Source organism: Trachemys scripta, chromosome 11 (genome assembly GCF_013100865.1).
Source record: "Trachemys scripta elegans isolate TJP31775 chromosome 11, CAS_Tse_1.0, whole genome shotgun sequence".
Lineage (NCBI taxonomy): Eukaryota > Metazoa > Chordata > Testudines > Emydidae > Trachemys > Trachemys scripta.
The window spans coordinates 36,235,916-36,245,738 of NC_048308.1; positions in this window are offsets into that span (position 1 = coordinate 36,235,916).

Sequence of the window (9,823 nt, forward strand, 5' to 3'; positions counted from 1 at the left end):
GCCTTGAGTTCTGTGCTCTCCAAGGTGCACCCTCTCATTGACAGCCACCACCACCACCGAGTCTGGTGGGGGTTGGGCAAACAAATATTCATAGCCCTTGGAGGGCACAAAATACTTTCTCTCGACTCCTTTAGATATAGGAGCCAGAGAGGATGGTGTTTGCCAGAGAGTTTTTGTGTTCTCCTGAATGGTTTCAATCAGGGGAAGGGCCACCCGGGTGGGTCCTGCCTAGGATGACCAGATGTCCTGATTTTATAGGGACAGTCCCGATTTTTGGGTCTTCTTCTTATATAGGTTCCTATTACCCCCCACCCCCATCCCAATTTTTCACACTTTCTGTCGGGTCACCCTAGTCCTACCAGGGATAAAATGTCCACCATTGTGTCTGACGCTTCAGTGACCTCTTCCATTTGTATCCCAAGGTTCTGAGGCTCTTCTGTCGGGGAGGGGAGGCCCCGAGGATGTTCCTGCCACAGCCTCATCTGGAGATGATGATGAGGAACGCTGAACTAGGGAAGGCCCTTCCTGCAGTTCTGCTCCCAAATCGGAGTCCGCCTCGATGCCGGCCATGGCGCCTTCCACGGCACTGATCATAGCCACGGTGCCGGATGCAGTGCCGGATGCGGCACCAGCACTGGTCCTGCTGTTGGTGCCAGGCGTGGTGCTGATTGTTGCACTAGCGGCGGTAGCAGTGACTGATGCTTGAGAGAGATCCCTGGTCCTAGATGCAGTCCTTCTCTTGGAAGCAACCAAAAAGGAGCATGCCAAGGCAGACTCCTGGGACTGTTGGTAAGTCCATGGAGTCAGAATGTGAGCCAGTACTTGCGATTGTGTTGGTCATGGTACCGGGGGGAAGGTTTGAGTCATCCCCGCAGTCTGGGAGTGCTGGCGGCTACGGTACCGGCTTCTCCAGGACACACGAGTCCATGTCTGATTTGGAGTCCGATGAGTCATAGCTGGCTTGCCTCTGGACTGCACAGGTAACTTCTGTGTCATCTGGGGCCGGTGCAGTGCCACCGTGATAGGGAGAGTGCAGACCTGCCAGAGATATCAGGTCCCAGGCTTCCTGTGCCGCTTCTTTGGGACAGGAGACTGATCGATACCATGATTGTTCCCGTGCCGTGCTCAGCGCTGGGGAGTGCTGGTGCCGAGTATCTCTGACCCCAGAGTCCTTCCTCGGCACCTTCCAGACCAAAGCTGATGAGCTGTGCACCAGTACTGAGGAGCCCGGTGCCGTGTCCATGGGGCTCGACTCAGACTGAGGGAGCAGAACTCCTTCCATTAGCAGTAACTTTAAACTGTGGTCCCTCCCTTTCTTCATGCGGCGGCGAAAACTCCTACAGATCTTACACTTGTCCATTTGATGGGACTCCCCCAAGCACTTTAGACAAGCTGAGTGTGGGTCACCCTTGGGCATAGGCTTCTGACAAACGCCATACGGCTTAAACCGAGGCATGCCCCAGGCCCGGGAGAGGGACAGGGAAACGAGGGAGGGAAAACACATCCCAGTACCCCGAGTTCAAATATCTAACCAACTACAAACAATTTTTAAAACTATCTATTTACAGAAATACTCTGCTAGAGGATCGTTCATTGAAAACAAGAGACGAAACGCTCCAACGACTGTCACTGGCAGTAAAAAGGAACTGGAGAGGTGGCGGGTTGGCAGGGCGCTATATGCGGCGCCATGAAGTCATGACTCCAAGGGGCTCCAGAGCCGACCCAACAGATGCTGCCAGGGGAATAACCTTCCAGCGAACCGTGCGTGCGGCGCGCACACACCTAATTGGAATCAATATAAGCAAGCACTCAAAGAAGAACAGATAATTAACAAGTATTCTGTAGTAGTAGTGGGGATTAAAGGGAAGTGCAGTTTATAGAGTATTTCCCAAAACCCCAAACCCCATCCCCCAACATGCTATAAAAACTCTTGCTGAATTTAAGCCCTGGCCTAAGCCCAGGAACACTCAAGATCAAAAAGACTATAAGCAGTTTTAAAAAGAGACTCTCTCTCTCTTTCTTTGTCTCTCAAGAGAGGGAGTTGTTGGGGGAACAAAACTAAGACACAGGTATTCACTGGGGTATCTGAGGAAGCTAGGCCTGCCTAGGCTACTATCAGGGGATGGGTAAGCCATTAGGTAAAACAGACCTGTGTAGATTGTTTGTTGTTTAAAAATCCTTTATCCTCTAATGCTTTGCTCCTACAGTTAAAATAAACAATACTCTGTTTTTTAAAAGATTGCTTTGTCACCAAATACCACTGATCACAGACTCCTGAAGGGAAGAATTGCAGATAAAAAGCCCAGTTGGATCTGCTAGGTAAGCACAGTTGATACACAAGGTACTGTAGCCCAGAGCCTGGTCTGAGAGTGGGAGATTCATGTGATTCCATCACAGCAGAGGTAAAGGCATGAAGTCTGACACCAGCTAGGGAACATTCAAAAGAAACCAGAAAAGGGGACGGAGGTGCTACTAGCCCTGTAAACAGGACACCGTTTTTTGCTGCATAGGTGTGGGACTGTGGTAGAGGTATATGAGAGAGCAATTTTATTTTATGGACTGCAGACTTAGGGCTTTCCATTAAGTTAAAGGCAAAATTCACATTGACTTCAATGAGAACTATATCTGGTCCTAATTACAGAACATTTGTTCCTAGTAAAAATAAACAAGGTAGAAAGAACCCAGCTTGACACTCACAGAAGAGGCTGTGATCAAAAGGCTGGAAGTTAGAAAAAAAATCTTTTCCTTGTAAAATGAAGATATTTTCTATGGAAATCAGTGAGGGAAAATAAACATAGGACTCTGCAATGTCATTTTTACAGTCGCTCTTCAGAGTTAGAACTCCCTGTAAGGGGAAAGGCAACACAGGGCAGCTTCTGTTGCTGATAATACTTGTCATTAATAGATTAATGTTTGTTTTGTAAGACATCAAAATCAACATGTCATCTTTTTTCCATTGCTACTACATGGCAGTGGAAACATCTGTAACAATCTGCTGTTCCACAATTTGAGATTTTTTTGGTCAAGGTAATTTTTTCAAGGTGGTGAGTATCTACTACTGAGCAACTGTATTGAAAACAATAGGAAATTAGGGTGATCATCATTCCTCAAGATCAGGTCTTAAATGAAAAACAATGTAAAAATGGACTAAGTACATAAGTTTCAAACACAGAGCACATGGAATAGCAGTATAACTGCTCTACCTATTTAGCTGCACGGCATATAGAAGAGACTGGAACACTTTACTCATCTTGTCTACATTTCCACTGGAAACATTGTTTTAAGGTTTTAAAACTGCTTAAATGCAGAGCTATGCAACATACCCTCTGTAAATACTGGTGAATTAGAAGGATTTTTAAAAGATAAAAAGATATAAAGCACTTAAAGTAAACGACAAGTTACACATCACTTTCCCTTCAAAAAAACCGTTTTGTTCTTTAGCATTTTACTTTTTAGTATTTAACTTTTGCACCACAACTGGAGCTGCATCCCTTTGTGTCAGGCAGTCCAGAAGAGACACTAATGAAAATGCCCTAGTTCCCCATAATCTTTTGGGGCTGACTAGGTACAGTAGAAGAGCTGTTTTACTAATCCAAAGGTCATGAGCCTGAGCCTTGTTAGACTAAGAAGTAACATGTTACACTATTTTAATTTAGCTGTTTAGTTAAAATATTCACAGGAAAATAATTCAGACAACACGTCTCAAACTTTAGACCTTTGAATTAGCAGTTTAACTTGGATACCCAGTTAATTATTGCACAGTGGAGATTGGAAAAGGAGTTTTTTTCCTGTTTCTACATCATGACATGTCACTCTTGCATGGTACTAAAAGAAGGTGATGGGTGACCAAGTTTATGTCAATAAGGAGTATGTCTCAAAATCTTTCAACTCCTCAAACCTTCAACTAAATTACGTTGGTCACACTTAAAGAGCTTTTTCTGGATTGAAAGATTCTGCCAGTTTGAGCAAGAAGATTAAACTCTGGTTTTATTAGACCAACAGGGAAAACTCCAGAGTTGAGGAGCCTCTGTTGTGCACACCCTGCATGCAGTCTCCCATCATGTTCAAATCTGAGACCTGTCAGGGAGAACACATCAGATGATTGGACCTGCTGCAATGTTTCATAGGAAAGAGGAGGTCTTTCCACTAAATGACCCAAGTCATCTAGGACTCTATAGATCAATATCAGACACCTTTAACTGACTGTATAGGAAGCCAGTGTAATCTATAGTAATTTCTTTAACCAACCTCATTATGTAGTCAGTCTGCGGCATTTTCATGAGGTGCTGCGTCTGAGTGGCCTTCAAAGTTAGGAACCCTGGAGAGCACAAAACAGTGATTCAAGCTGGAGGTCAAAGGCATAGATATCTGTAGCAAGGTTCCCATCAGCAATAGTCATAATTATTACATTACAAGCAGATGGGATAAAAAGTACTTTGGCCCATGGAAGACACCTGGAGCTGCAGGAGCATAAAGGGATGAAGAAATCTGAATCACAAATCTCCTTCAGGAAGGCAGGGTGAACCCTCTCAATAATGGGAGCAGGCACTATCGTTTTCATACTCTTTTGCTCCCCAACAAACTGCATTCCCTCCATCTTGTCTTAATTATGTCCTAGACAGCTTGTTCACATCCTATAATACATTAGTATTTATAGTCTCTTGTGGAAACCTTTTAAACCTTGTTATAAATTCAGACAAGTTAGCTTTATTAAAACTCTTTTTACTGTAGATAGAAATATGTATGTATATAAGGATTTCCTTTTGTTTTCAGTAACATCTAAATAAGCAATAGAAAATAATCACTTACAAGACATCACCTGATGGAAACAGATCATCAAGTATTCTCTAATATTAATGGGGATTAAAGGGAAGTACAGTTTATTACCTGCTGCCTTACCCATTTCCACACCAAGATCTCTGTGGTGTAACAAGACAATATTAAGGCCAAATTTTGCTCTCAGAGCCAAAGGGACTCTACACTTGTCCCTCTGGTTGATCATTTCTGTGGTCTCTTTTATCCCCAGAATGCTGTCAACTTTCAGAAATCTTTCTTTTTGTTCCCTTTTCCCCTTCTTTCTGGGCTCCTACCTCTTCATGTCTTTCTCATATCTCTTCATGGATATTCAGTCACTTCTTTAATCATCATGCTGAGATTTAATTTAGGTCTCACTTCACTAGCCCCACTATTAGAAGACAAACATTTAATGTGAATTTATTAAAGGTGTTTTACTTGGGCTTTTCTGACTTCTTTACAAGAGGATTTGTAAAAAAAGAGGTCGCAAATGAGGTTTACCAAATATACGTAATTTGTCTAATGCATTAATAAACTGATTTTTCCTATGGGTCTGGATTCCCATTTCCACCTCCCAAACACAGCTAATATTTAAAAAAAGCTAAAACACATTGACCATTAAAGTCAATTGGCACAGGAACAAGTCCCAAATACCAGTATTTTTGTTTGCTGAAGCACATTCTATCAGTGCATAGAAAGTCTGAAAACAAAACTTTAACTCAGTCTTTATGTGATCACTTACTATTATTCCTATAGGACCTCAGTCATTCATTGCTCAGATTAGACATTGTGCAGTAAATGAAGAAAGTCTACTCATCGAACAGTGAGGCTAAAAATAATATATTTACATATGTGTTTACATTACTAATTTTTATAATCAGTATTTTGTGTCCATAGAGAAAATACAGCATTTTTAGTTTTGGTTGATGTTGCAATCACCACATACTTCCTTTTTTATTTGTTTTAGTAATGTAAATAGATGTCACTTTTTCCTCTTTTATTGGGCATCATATAATTTATATGCAACCTACAAAATAATAGCATATAATCCTAAAAAGGGTAGCATAACACATATTCAAAAAGGAGCAGAATTAAAGTTTTGCATGCAACTTTAATGTGGGCATTTGTTAATACGGAATATTTAAATTTGCAACCTTCTCACAGATTCTGAGGAATTTAGTATTAACCGTTTGGGGATGAGTCCTATTATCAGTTTAAAAAAAAAAATAGTTTTGCTTATATTTTTTCCCCACAGAAAGGTGACTAACAAAATGCAGAGAACAGCTGCATTCCTTTATCTGAAACCTCTGACTTTTTGGGGAGGGGAGGGGGGAGAGAAGAGAGAGAGTTGTAGTTTTACACACTTATTTGCAAAGGTGAGCCCTCCTTGTCACAGTATCTGAAGAAATGCACCTCTACCACCATTTCAGATAAAGGCGGGTCAAATTCTTCCTAATGGATTTCTTGGGGGCGGGGGGGGGGGGAGATAATAGGAAGAAAGCCTGGTTCTTTTAATCTTATCATTGCTCTCCTGAGAGGGTTAAAGCTGTAGATAAAGAAAATAGAAAGTTACATGCCTTCCCCACTTTAGAGCTCTTTATCAGGAATGCGGAGTGGTCCTGATTCTGTTCTCACACCAGTTTTATGCTGGCACACTTCTAGTGACTTCATGGGGATTGTTCCTGATTTATACAAAAAATGAGTAGAAGCAGGCCCAGTAATAATATGAACTAGAACAATACTTAGCAATAATGGATATTAGATATAATAAAGACTGGGTCTCTGAAGAGAGTTCTTCTTCAGCTGTGTCCCAACTGAGGAGGAAGGTCTTTTCTGACCTCTGTAATGACACTGAGCAGGCTTGGGGAAACAGGCTCCGATTTGCTGCAATTTTCTCCTAGCTGCATAAGTGGGCCCAGTCAAGGAAAGACTCAAATATAGCATTAGCCAGCACTAAAAGCAAGCTGTAAGTAATAATGGACTCGGTAAACTTACACCTCTACTTCTTTGACAACGGACTTCTCCATTTTTTTAAGGAATTTATTTCCTTTATATAGGAGTTTTCATTGGCAAATGTGATGGAACAGCTACCTGATGCTGAAGAAGGGGTAGCTATTCTTGTAGCTACCTGACATTAAGCCTGATGTGTGGAAACACGTAAGTACATGAGACCATATGCACCAGAAGTCTGAGGCAATCCCTTTACCATTGTGGTAGGATGAGTCTTCAGGTCTAAAGAAATGACCATGATCAATCTGGAACCTGGCCCGAGGGAGGAAGGCCCTGGCTGCTGTAGAGTTCAAGCCCAGGCCTATGAATTCTATCCTTGTGTATATATATATATATATATACACACACACACACACACACACACACACACAGTAACTCCTCGCTTAATGTTGTAGGTATGTTCTTGAAAAATGCGACTTTAAGCAAAATGATGTTAAGCAAATCCCATTTCCCCAAGCGAATTAATGTAAATGGAGGGAGGGGGGTTAGGTTCTAGAGAATTTTTTTTCACCAGACAAAAGACATATATACACACACATACACACACACACACACACACACAGTATAAGTTTTAAACAAACAATTTAATACTGTTCACAGCAATGATGATTGTGAAGCTTGGAGTCAGAGGGTGGAATATTTCCCAGGGAATGCCTTAGTGCTGAATGATGAACTAGCACTTGACTGAGCCCTCAAGGGTTAACACATTGTTGTTAATGTAGCCTCACACTCTACAAGGCAGCACAAATGGAGGGAGGGGAGACAGCATGGCAGACAGAGACAAACACCCTGTGTGTGTGTGTGTGTGTGTGTGAGAGAGTTGCGCATTGCCCCTTTAAGTACACTGACGACACTCTAAGTACATTGCCTTTTTAAGTAGATCAGCGAGTTGAGACAGCAGCTGCTGGTAGAAAGCTCCCTCAGTCCTGAGCCCTGTCATGTCTCCCCTGCCCACGCTATGGAGATGGGGTAAGTGGGGGGCAGGAGCAGGGGGGAGGGGGACTCCCTGACATTAGAACCCCTCTTCAGCCCCCGCCCCCAGCAAACAGGAGGCTCCCAGAAGCAGCTCCAAGGCAGGAGCAGCACATGGCAGGGGTGGGAGGGATAGCTGAACTGCCAGCAATTGATAGCCTGCTGGGCGGCTGCCGCACAGGGAACTTAGGGGACCTGATAGGGGGGCTGCCAGACCACCCTGCTTCCAAGCCCCCACCAGCCAGCTGCAGCAGGCTGCTCTTTCTGCAAGCGGTAGACAAAGCAGGCGGCTGCCAAACAACGTTACAAGGGAGCATTGTGCAATTTTAAACGAGCATGTTCTCCAATTGATGAGCAATGTAACAATGAAACAACTCCCAAGGCATGCAAAACTCAATCCCCCCTGAAAGTATTTAAAAGTTCAGAAGGGAGTAAAAGAAGTAGACACCTTACTTTGGTGCTATATGCACTAAGCAGTAAAAGTTATGGCTCTCATATTCCCTAGGACAGACCCACTACAACTAGCTTCTGTTTGCAGAAGTTTTCAAAAGGAGAAGACAAATCTTTGTACTGATGATTCAGTTTGATTGTGATTTACCGCCAGGTAATTTTCACAGCAATTATACTATCAAGATTGTAGCAACATCTTTATTGTTAAACTGAGCTAAACCTGAATCAAGATTGACACCCAGTGGCCAAACTTTTACCTAATTTCTGCCTCTCTGTCCAGCTATTTTCTGTAGCTTTTCCTGAAGTTTTTGAGAGTCAGAACTTCAAAGCAGCTCAGTCATACATTCAATCAAAACCAACTGAAAATTCACCATGGTAATAGGTGCCATGCATAAATTGTTTACTGATTTAAAAAAAAAAAAAAGCCACCACAGTCTGTTTCTCTCTTTATGGACATGTATGAAAAGCAATTGGTTTTAACCCACCTTCATAGATGGTTCACTTCTGCCACCCTTACTATTAAGTAATCAATGGAAGTCTATATTTAGTAATACTTTACTGTAAGGTTAGCAGAATCAGGCCTTCTAGGTCACTGCAATACTCCCAACATGCAACTAAAACAGATTTTCATAGCTCTCATCACTGGTTTGCTGTCTCATTTCAGTGCTTTTATTAGTAATACATTTTCAGTAACGAGAACTAGGACAAGAAGAATGCAGTTGGATTCTTCTGCTTGCAAATGTATCACAATAGTAATTAGAACATTTAGCACCTTCGTGTCAAGTTTAATTATGTTCATTTTAATGGGTGACAAGACCGTGTTTTTGAATCAGATCAAGCTATTAAAAGTTAAATGGCAAATTATTAAAATTAAAGATATAAAGTCTTACCCTAGTATAATACAAAAACAAAGTAACTGCAAAAAGTTGTAGTTTCCCAACAATTAAGTTGAATGTGTAAATTAATTGTGTTTAACATTGTTAACTTTGGAGTATATGCCTGTAAGTCCCATTCACTAGGACATGAATTATGTGATTTACAATAAAGTGTGACCCTTTGTTTACTGTCTATGCCTCCTTTGTTGTTTATTTCATGCAGCTTTTTCATTGATAACATACAACATTCAGTTACTTAAGAGAATTACCTATAAACATCAACAGCTTTGACACAAAGGATGTATTGTGGACACAAGTCATCACACTCACTAAATTATAGTCACATAACATACATCTGACTGCTTGCTGGAAATACATTTGGTTTTAGCATGAAAGACTCATGCTCACAGTTAGCCTTTTATCTACAAGATGACCTTTATTCTCCCTTTCACCCAATATTAACAAGTTGTTGGGTTACAATTTTTTGCTCATACATACACTTAAAAATTCACCAAAAACACATGGGGTCATTAGAAATGTGCCTGCACCCATACCCCATCAGTATGTCAATGCCTCATTTCCATCTCACTTTTAAAATAAGTGAGATCAGTATGTGCTAAACATCTCAAACTGAGTAATCTATATATGTACCTATTAAAGTAGCAAATACCAGGAAGCCAAATGTTGATATAACCTAACAAAAATCTATACTTATGAAAGTC